This window comes from Heterocephalus glaber, unplaced genomic scaffold (genome assembly GCF_053883595.1).
Source record: "Heterocephalus glaber isolate CG9 unplaced genomic scaffold, H.glaber_assembly_v1.0 deba00001454, whole genome shotgun sequence".
NCBI lineage: Eukaryota > Metazoa > Chordata > Mammalia > Rodentia > Bathyergidae > Heterocephalus > Heterocephalus glaber.
In genome coordinates, this window is record NW_028258303.1 from 13,432,168 (window position 1) to 13,442,743 (window position 10,576).

Sequence of the window (10,576 nt, forward strand, 5' to 3'; positions counted from 1 at the left end):
GACATCCTGTGAATGGTGTCCTTAAGCTTCGGCTGTGCATAGATTAGTTCCTGGTGTGACTAGAGCAGGGCTGTTGTCTGCTGGTGCTGTCTCTGAGGCAAGGTTGAGTCCCTGGGTCTTCTGCCTTAGTCAAGTCCTGAGAGGATTCTTGGGGCCTGGGTCTGTGGTCCAGTGTCTGGGACCTCTGCAAGGAGGGCCTTTTTAAATTCAGGTATGATGTACCCATGGATAATACTGGTAACATTGACAGCAGTGGGGTTAGCAAACACAACAGTAAGGCCCAGGCCAAATAGGTCAGAGGAGTGTCTTTTTCCAATCTTTAATCCAAACCGAATCTCCGGGTTGAAAGGGTTATGCTGGGTTCCCAGTAGGAATGGTTTTTTTCCCTAAGACTGTTTCATTAATTTGTGAAAAGACTTGACCTAATGTTTGCATCTCTAAGGCTACCTAATTATTTAATTATCTAACATCTCCCCAGAAATATCTAGTGATCAGGGGATGTCTCCCAAAGACTATCTCATATAAGGAATAGCCTGGGAGTCCAGATTTACATGACTTTTAGCAGGGCCAGAGTTAACATGTCTGGCCATTATGCCCCTGTTTCTTGGCAATTCTTAGCCATGATGGCTTTAAGGGTTCAATTCATGCATTCCTCTCTCTTTGATCTTTGTAGCCGATAGACTGTGTGAAGATTCCATTTAATCTTTAGGATATCAGAGAGGGCTTGGACAGCCTCAGCTGTGAAGTGAGGCCCATTGTCACTTCCAGTTGATCACAGGTGTCCATATCAGGATATGAGTTCTATGAGGAGTAGCTGAACAACCTCTTGGGTTTTTTTCTGTCCTGATTGGTTTGACTGATACTGAAAAAGAGCAGACTATAGTCAACAGATATTTATGTCTAAAACGGCATTTCATCTCAGTAAAGTCTATTTGTAAGTCTTCACATCGTGATGTTCCTGTATGATGAGTTCCTGAAAGTGGCAGTGGTCTATGGAGAGAGTTATTTATTGTGGGCTCAGGTCTTACATTTTTTACAGACCGAAGCACAGAGTGAGAGAAGTCTTGCAATATAGTAATATGGCCTTAAGAGATCTTCTAGTTTTGTTTTTCCTAGGTGGGTATCTTCATGAGTTTCCAAAACAAAATGGTAAGCAATGTGAGGTGGGATAAAGATTAGGGTATCTGGCAAGGCATAGTAGCCTAATACCACCCTGAGGACTTCCTGCTCTTAAGCCCACAAGCTTTTTTCTGGAAAATAGCAGCCATGATTATTTTCTGGATCTGGATGTGTACCATCTTTAAAAACCTGTAAGGGTGTGAGGACATTGGGTCTGGTTTGTTTGGCAGCTTCTTTAGCTGCCCAGTTAGCTAACTGCTTTCTTTTTTTGAGAAAGTCCTGTCCTTTTTGCTTTCTCAACAGTGCATGACAGCCACATTTTTAGGCTCCCAGATTGCTTCTAGGAGTCGGAGTATCTCTTTTTAATTTTTAATTTCTTTTCCCCCTGATGTCTGAAGTCTTATTTCTTTGTATATTTCCCTGTGACCTGAATCATGGCAAAGGGATACTTTGAGTCACTATAAATATTAGGTCTTTCCTTGAGCCCATCGGAGGACTTCAATGAGGGCCCAGAGCTCTGCTTTTTGTGCTGACCATCCTTTAGGAAGAAGGCCTGCCTTAATGACCTGGCTTGTGGTAATGACTGCATCCCCTGCCAGTCATTTTCCCTCTTGTATGAAGCTGCTGCCATTAGTGAACAGAGTAGCATCTGGATGAGGCTTTGGCTCTTCAGTGAGACCAGGTCAGCTGGAGAATAGCTCATCAGTAACCTCTTCACAGTCAGGGTCTCATTGACCCTCTTCAGCAGTCAAACAGTGGCTGGATTGAAAGTCTGCACAGTTATCAGGGTGACCCTGAGATTTTCAGAGTAACCCCTGATACTGGGCCATTCTGGCATTTGAAATCCATTTATGCCCTTGACTATTAATCAGAGCCATAATTGAGTGGGGGGCTTTTACTCAAAGGCTCTGTCCCAAGTTCAGTTTGTCTGCCTCCTTGAGAAGAGTCATCACTGCTGGCTGCCAGAGCACAGAGGCAGGGGGGCCATCTGGCCACTACAGTGTCCAATTGTTTGGAAAAGTAGGCCACTGGCCTCTGCCAGGGCCCTACTATCTGAGTCAGGACTTCCAGTGCTACATGGTCTTTTTCATGAATAGAGATTAAATTCTTGGCCTACATCTGGTAACCCCAGAGCAGGGGTGCTGATGAGTAGCTGTTTAATCTCCTTAAAAACAAATTCCTGTTGGGCATCCCATTTTAAGGGGTGGTTTTCTGGTCTGGTGAAGGAAGTATAGAGGGGCTTGTCTTTCTCAGCAAACCCAGGTATCCAAATCCTACAAAATCCAGCCGCCCTCAGGAACTCTCAGATTTTCTTTTTGTTGGTTGGCCTGGGGAGATAACAGATGACCTTTTTTCTCTCAGGCCCCAGGGATTGGTGTCTCTTGCTGATGAATCCCAGATACCAAACAGAAGGCCCATATATCTGGGCCTATTTCCAGGATACTTTGTAGCCTGCATCTAGAAGCAACTGGAAGAGGCCTAAAGTTCCTTGCCCTCAGTTATCTTTGGTTTACTTGCTAACTGGAGGTCATCTACATATTGTAGCAGAGTGCAGTTCAGCTTTTCCCAAGGGAAGGCAGCCAAGTCAGCAGCTAAATCTTCCCTGAATGGCATGGGAGAGTTTTTGAAGGTGGTGGGCTTTCAGGAAGAGCAGGAGCTGGTGATAGAAGTGCAAATGGTGGCTCATGGAGATAGTGGTGGCTGAAAATCTTCTGGTGGGCCCTGATGAATTGGCTTTTTCCAGGTCTTGGAGAGATGGCTACTACTTTGGGCTATGAAAACTTGAGTCTGTCCTTCCCTATCAATACAGAATTGGACCCAGGAGGGTAGGTCTGGGCAACCTCTAGCCAAGAATTATTATAGGGGAACTGATCAGGGTGGCCTGGTTTGTCAGTAATGACTTTCTAGACTGCATGCACAGTCTGAACATCCAGGGTTCCATCAGGGGCCACACTACGTTAAAGTGGGGCCAACCTATTTTGCAGAGGGTCTGCAACATTATGGGTTTCAGTCTAACTTCATATCTCCACTAAATCCCTTCTTAAAATTTTTGATCGTGCAGTCTAGGAATGTGGGTTTACTGTGGTTGTTGCCCATGGAGTATGTAGTGCCCTTGAACAGTGCACAACAGACAAAGGATGGGAGCCCCGAAAGGAGTCCACACAGGTGTTCACCTTGCCGAGTCCCTCGTGGGAGCTTAGGCATGTTTTGGCTAAGGTACACAGGTAATCCCTTGCCTGGTCAGCCTCGAATTACAGGAGGTGAGTCACTGTTATGCCATACAATGTCACCATGGAACCACAGAGTAGGACCCAATCAGACTCTGAAGCTGAAGCCATGGTGCTACACAGACCAGTCATGGAGGATCACACCCAGTTATACTCACTCACATATTCACTAGTTACTCAGAGGTTAAAACATTCCTTCCCCTCTTAGGGAGATTCCCTGACTGAGGTCTCTGACTTGAGACCATGAGAGGTGATCAGACTTTCCTTTTGTCCACTGGGACAGACCTGACTGAGTTCAAACTGGGCCTCAGGGGGCTTCACTGTATCCTGAGGGGAAGTCTCTGAGGTCTGACTTGAGACCGTGAAAGGTGATCAGACTCCTTCTGTCCACTGGGTTCAAACTGGGCCCCAGGGCTTTGCTGTATCCTGAAGTCCTGAAGGGTTTTTTTTCAGTCCACCTCTTTTTCTGAGTCTGGTCAGGAGAAGCAAATGCAGTCATCAGTCACCCTCACCTGATGAAGCACAGCCATTACACTGGGTGGAGGGACACCATCTCATTCTTCTAAGAGGGCTCCTGGTGGCCACTCTGACTCCAAACGGGTGGCTCAAAGGGCCAGCTCAATCAGATTCCTGGTCAGGGAACCAAGAATGTTGTGGCAGAGCAGCTCTATGCTATAGCCAAGTATTATAGCTCAGTGTTTCAGCTAAGTGCCAAAGATTGGATGCATGGTTGAGTGTTACAGTTCCATGTTGCAGTCAGGTGCCACAGCTCTGAAGGCACAGCTGAGCTTTACAGCTCATTGTAGTGGCTCTGAGGCACAGCTGATTTTACAGTGTGGCAGAGTTGCAGCTCTCATAATTTGAAGACTTGAGGATCAGTTGAAGAGGCAGAGAAAAAAGTCTTTATTATGCTGGTGTGCCCCAGGTGGGCTCAGAGGAGTCTGACACTACCAGAAATGAGCACCTACTTATATAGGGATCTCCAGGGTAGGCAAGCATGCTAGCTGAAGTGGGGGTGGGTGGAGTTACAGAACATTCCTGAGGCAAAGGGGTGGAATCACAGAACATTCCTGAAACACATTCTGTGTGAGCATGCTCACTGAAGCAGGGGAGCCGAGTTACTGTACATTCCTGAAACACATGCCAAGTGAGCATGCTCACAGTGTAAGACCGAGGGCCTTACCAAACGCTCCGAGGAGCTGACTGCAGTGAAGAACACCTGGGAAGGAACACACCGGGCAAGTTGGAAAGTAAAACAGACCTTTATTAGTCTGGCCAGATAGCACTCCCAAAGCAAAGCAGCTTAGGGAGGCAACTGGCTCAGAGTCCGAGGCTGTTTTTATAGGGGGTCGCAGGGGAAGTTGGCAAGCAGAAATACAAAAGTGGAGGGGAGAGAGAAAACATACTTTTTACAGATTGTCCTTAAGATAACGTATCCATATATGGAGTTGGGCAAGCATGACAGAACACTACGCACACAACAGACCTTCCTGGCACAACAACAAGCACATCCCTGGAACTCGATGTCTACCTGGTGATCCGTAACAGAAGCAGACAAGTTTGGGCCCTATTACAAAGATGGAGTAACTGTTTTTCAGTCTTACAACTGCAGTGGAGGGTAGAGTTACAGAACATTCTTGTGAGGGGGCAGAGTTTAACAGAACATTCCTGAAAGGTCACATAGGTCAGACAGTCACCAACCATTTTGATACATTGGGCAGGAGCTCAGCAGAACAAACTGTTACATTTCCAAAACAAAACATTCTGTGGACAAAAAAAAGGAGGCAAGGCAAGGGCTTGTATTATTGTATAGCACTTATCTGTCACTAGATCCTGGTCGTTGATCCCCAAGTGGTTGTCTAGCTCAGTGCAAACCTTGGAAACCAAGAACAGATATATGAGGTGGTCAAGCTCCTCCATGGCCCCTGGCTCCAAGCAGCCAAGCACTGCCACCAGGGCCAGCACCATGGCTGGGCTTCCCCTGTCTGCTTCCTGCCCAGCCAAGCTCCTGCTTTTACTTCTGGGTCGGCATGCATCTCTTTTGTTTACTGCACATTGGAAACTTCTGGAAGCTCTCCCACCGCAAACGGCTGGATCATAAAGATGAACCTGGAAGTGCTTACAGAAGGGATAACAGGAGTGGCCTGTTGCAGCCTGCATGCTGAATGGCACCCTCTATGAGGGAGAAAAATCTCCTGCCCCAGAGCCTAGAATGGCTCCCTTTCAGCATTCTGAGGCAAGAGGATCTCCAGCTTGGCCCAGATACTGCAACTTAGCAAACCTCTAGTTTCAAAAAGGGTGAAGAGATAAGGAATTTGTTTTGTTTCCAAACCTCTGTCACAGAAGGGGGCCACAGAATCATGAACATAAAGCAGCAAACACTGTCCTCACTCTCACAATTCTTTGGGAATTAGTGAGCATAGGTCTCAACTGTACCTAGGAACAGCAGAATTCACTGCATCTTTTGGAGATGCCACTTAACTGCACATTTTTGGGACTGACACTTTTATTTGCTGCCACAGATTTTGTGTAACACCAAGCAATTTGTGGAACCAAAGGCAAACACATCAATGCAGAGCGACAGACAAGTCAAGAGCCTGAACGGGGGTGCAGGTGAGCTCCTCCAACTCTCTTTGTGGGGACACGGAGCCAGATGCAGTTCAGACGTGATTGCCAACCTGGCCTGGTGACACCTGCCTGTCACACCAGCACTCTCAGAGGCTGAGGCAGGAGGATCCCAAGTTCAAGCCCAGCCTGGCCAAAGGAGTGGCTTAGCTCCCTGTCTGCAAATGTAAAAAGGGCTGGGGATGTTGCTCAGTGCCAAGGCCCTGGGTTCCATCCGCAGGACTGAGAAAGAAAACGAATGTAGACTGGGGATGCTGCTTAGTGACAGAGCAGTTGCTTCTGTGAAGAGGCCCTGGGTTGCATCCCCAGTATGGGGTGGGGTGGGGTGGGGTATGTGTGAGTCTTTGGGTGGAGTGTATTTTTTTCTTCCATTAAGTTTATTGGTATATTTTAGGTATACAATACAGTTACATTCTTCATTGGGAACTTGTACCCTTATATGATATATCTTCATTTTAATTTTTTCCCTATTTCCCTGGCCTCCCTTCAATCCTTCCACCCTTTCCTATTTACAAAGACTTTGTTTCCATTCTGTCCTTTTCTCATAGAATGTATTTTAATGTAATATTACATATAATGACTTGCTTCTTATTAGTGTATCACACTCCTTGCATGGCCTCTTTGTGACACTTTAACATAGTTATTGACAGTTCTCAGCAAATAATTTTTTTTCTTTTATTGGTACATTTTAGGTATACAATATGTTTACATTTATCATTGGGTGCTTGTACCTGTACATGATATATCTTAGTTCTCATTTTTTCCCCATTACCTGCGTGCCCTTCACCTCCTCCACCCTTCCCTATTTACAAAGATTTCATTTCCATTTTTTTCTTTTCTCATAATTTTTCCTTTCCCTTCTTCCTTTTCCCCTTCCACTCCCACCAGCCCTACACCTTTGGACCTTTTCCTATTTCAAACTGTGAATTATTCTTTTTAATCCTTATTTACAGTTTCAGTTTCTCACACTAGAGAAAGTATTCGGTATTTACACATGTGTGTCTTATTTATTTAAAGATATAAATATTAAGACAGAAACACTAAAATTGCTGGAAGATAAGTTAGGTAGAACTCTTGAAGACATTGGCATAGGAAAAGACTTTATGAACAAAACCTCAGTAGCATGGCAGCTAGCACAAAGAATCAACAACTGGGATCTCATGCTTCTGCACTGCAAGAGAAACCACCAACAGAGCTAAGAGACCTACAATGTGGGGAAAAATTTTTAGCAGCTATACCTCAGACAAAGGTCTACTATCTAGAATATATAAAGAATTGAAAAAAATCAGACCCCCCCCAATTCAAAGACCCAATTCAAAAATGGGCATTGGAAATGAACAGACATTTCTCAGACAAAGAAATAAAAGCAGCAAATAAATATATGAAAAAATGTTCAACATCACTGGTCATTGGAGAGATGCAGATGAAAACAACACTGAAATTCCACCTTACTCCGTAAAGAATGGCTGTTATCAAGAAATCATCCAATAACAAATGCTGCCAGGGGTGTGGGGAGAAAGGAACCCTTCTCCATTGTTGGTGGGAGTGCAGGCTGGTTCACCCAGTGTGGAATTCAGTATGGAGATACCTCAAAGAACTAGGGCTAGAGGTCCCATTTGACCCTGCTATTGCCCTGATGGGTATCTTCCCAAAAGAATTAAAAGAATCATACCACAGCGATATATGTGCACCCATGTTTATAGCGGCACAGTTTGTAATAGCTAAAGCTTGGAAACAGCCCAAGTGCCCATCAAATTGGAAAGTGGATAAGGAAGATGTGGATTTTTTTAAATAAAATGGAGTACTACTTAGCAATAAAAAACGAGAAATTAGAGACATTGATAGCTAAATGGATGCACATTGAGGCCATAATTTTAAGTGAAATAAATAGGACACACTTGTGTAAATACTGAATAGTTTCTCTAGTGTGAGAAACTGAAAGTGTAAATAAGGATTTAAATGATTAAAATGAATAATTGATAATTTGAAGTAGAAAGAAAAGGTCCAAAGGAGGAGGAGAAAGGCTGGAACCAGGGCCCCGCAACACATGGGTGGTTACACTGTGCGCTCTCCAGGTGTGGAGCCTGGGTGGGAAGGGAGCCCTGATGACTTCCTGCTGCTCCTGCTCCCCTCCCCGCCCTCACTGCCCTTCCACCTCACCTCCGCAAAGATTTCTTGGCTCAAGGAAATGAGAAAGGCCGCCTCTGCCTGGGCCTTGAGCTGAGAGGGTGCCATACTGGATCATGGCAAAAGGAGCAGCAGTTGCCATGGACGCTCAAGGGCTTCCATCCCCTGTGAAACAGGGCAGACAAGGGGCATCCCCCCCCCCCCCCCGCCGTGAGGGGCTGCTGGTGCACTCTTCTAGCAACGACTTGGCTTCCTGGCCTCCAACTAATTGGCGCCAAAGAGGTACAGGGCAAAACAGATATCAACGCACCATCCACCTGGGAAGAACTTGTCCAGAGACTGAGCACCCCAGCCTTCACAGCTTCCAACCCAGAACTGCGTCTTGACTGCCCAGCCCTGCCCGCAGGGGGTGGGGGGTGCGGGGAGGGAAGGGGAGACTGGCAGACACAGGCCTGCCTCTCTGCAAGGCAGGGAGACAGTTTTCATGTGGGCACACAAGCACTTCCCCGGACTTCCGTCCCAGGCAGAAGAGCAGAGGGAACTTAAAATTGGCAGTTGCCTCTTTTTCCCAGTAAATAAATTCTTTCAATGGCTATGTGGCCTGGCTTCTCGTTTCTATGGGGGACAATGGAGGGGAAGGCAAGTGTTAGCCCTCCTGCAGCCAGGCAGGCAGATGAGTATGTCTCAGCCCTTCTCCCTGCACTCACCCAGCTGGGAGCTCCAGGTCTTTTAATCCCTCCCGCAAGGAGGTTGTCCATAGAGTACCTCAACTTTACAGCTTCTGCCAGAGGAAGAAGAGCTTCTACCACTGGGAGCAGAGGGAACTAAACACAAGCAGGTCTATGTAGGTCACAGAGGAAAAGGCGGGCTTCTGTGGGTGCCTAAGCATTGCCAGGGGATTCATCCCCCAGGAGAGGTGCGGAAGGGGTCGGGAAAACAGGCACATCTCCTGTTTCACCAGAAAAGCTCGGTGCCCCAACTTTGGTAGCCACCCCCCAAAGGAATCTTAGATTGCTTCCCCATGGGAGCACAAGGGATATGTGGGCCTCCCCAGGTCACAGAAGAGAGCGGTGGTCTCCAGTGGGCACACAAACACTTCCAGGGATGCACGCCTTGGAGCCATGCAGAAGAGAGGCATCAAACTGCAGCTCGTTTTCCCTCCAGGAGGCCTTGGCAGCATACTCCCTGTGCCTACTTGATGGCCAGGCTCCAAGGGAACTTCATAAGGGGTCTAGCAGGGCAAACGATACCCCCTCCCCTTCAGCCCGCTCCCGCCCCCACCCTCCTGGTAGCACTTTAGAAGCTTTCTCGCCCTCTAGTTGCAGTCCAGTGAGAAATCCAGGTCTACCTAGTCTTCCTGGGAGGACTTTGGCCATGCACCGAATGCCACAGCTTTGAGAGCGCCCACCCGAGGGACCGTCCGGGTAACAAACTCCAGCTCGGGGTGTCAGTGGAGCTGTGCATTCCTCAGTGACCCTAGACCATGGAAAATGTGGGTGAACAGGAAAGGGGCCCACTCCCAGCAGCTATGTCTAGCAGACCAGAGGGTGTGGTGGGATGTTAATATGGGTAGTTGCTACAGACGCTCTCCTGGACATAGTGCAGAAAGACTAGGAGATGAACATCCAGGCTCAGCGTCCCATGGAGATGGCAGTTGGCACGCATATCCAACATCCGACCTTTCCAGCTAATTTCGAGTGTGGGTCTTATACTTCACTAGGATCAAGGTACTGGTAGGATCTCTAGGGGGTGGGGAGGGGACACCAAAAATGGACATCAGCCTAGACAAAGATTGGAGGAGCCCTTAACGTTCAAGGCGAGATGGTTTGGTGAGGTTGTTCTACATGAGGCCTTTCTCACAAGACTGGGAAAGGTCAAATCTAATGTGCAGATACCAACAGGTTCAAGCAATTGAGGGAACAAGGTCATATAGTCTCAGTAAGTGAACAAAATACATCTCCAGCAACCAACCCGAGTGAAATGGCTCAGAAAAGCAGTGACAGGATTTCTTGAGGATATGAACATTTCCTAAGCACACTGCTAGCATCTTTAACTCCCCAAACTGTAATGTTCAATGCAGACTTTCTGCCTAAAGGGCCCATGGTCATCAGCTCAGCCTGATCCAAGTTTATGTTCCATCCCTTGCCGCCTCTTCTTAAACTCCATTCCCATACATGTTCCTCAGACCTCTGTATATGTTGGAAAACACTTCTTTATCATGTACTTGCTCATGGCTCACACTGTGGTCCTCACCTCTAGGGGCTGCTGAGGCCTGCTTCTGGTTATAGGTGTAGAAGGCAAAAGGGGGTAGGGCTGGGTCCTGACAACTTCCCCAGAGGAAACCAGTACTGGTTCCTCGGCCAGGTTAGGATTAGTTCCTTCAGGGAGAGGTGGAGAGGCCAACCCTGTGGGGCACGTGTGTGTGTGTGTGTGTGCACACGGGCGTGCAGCCGGGGAGTAGGGCTGTCTACTGGGGG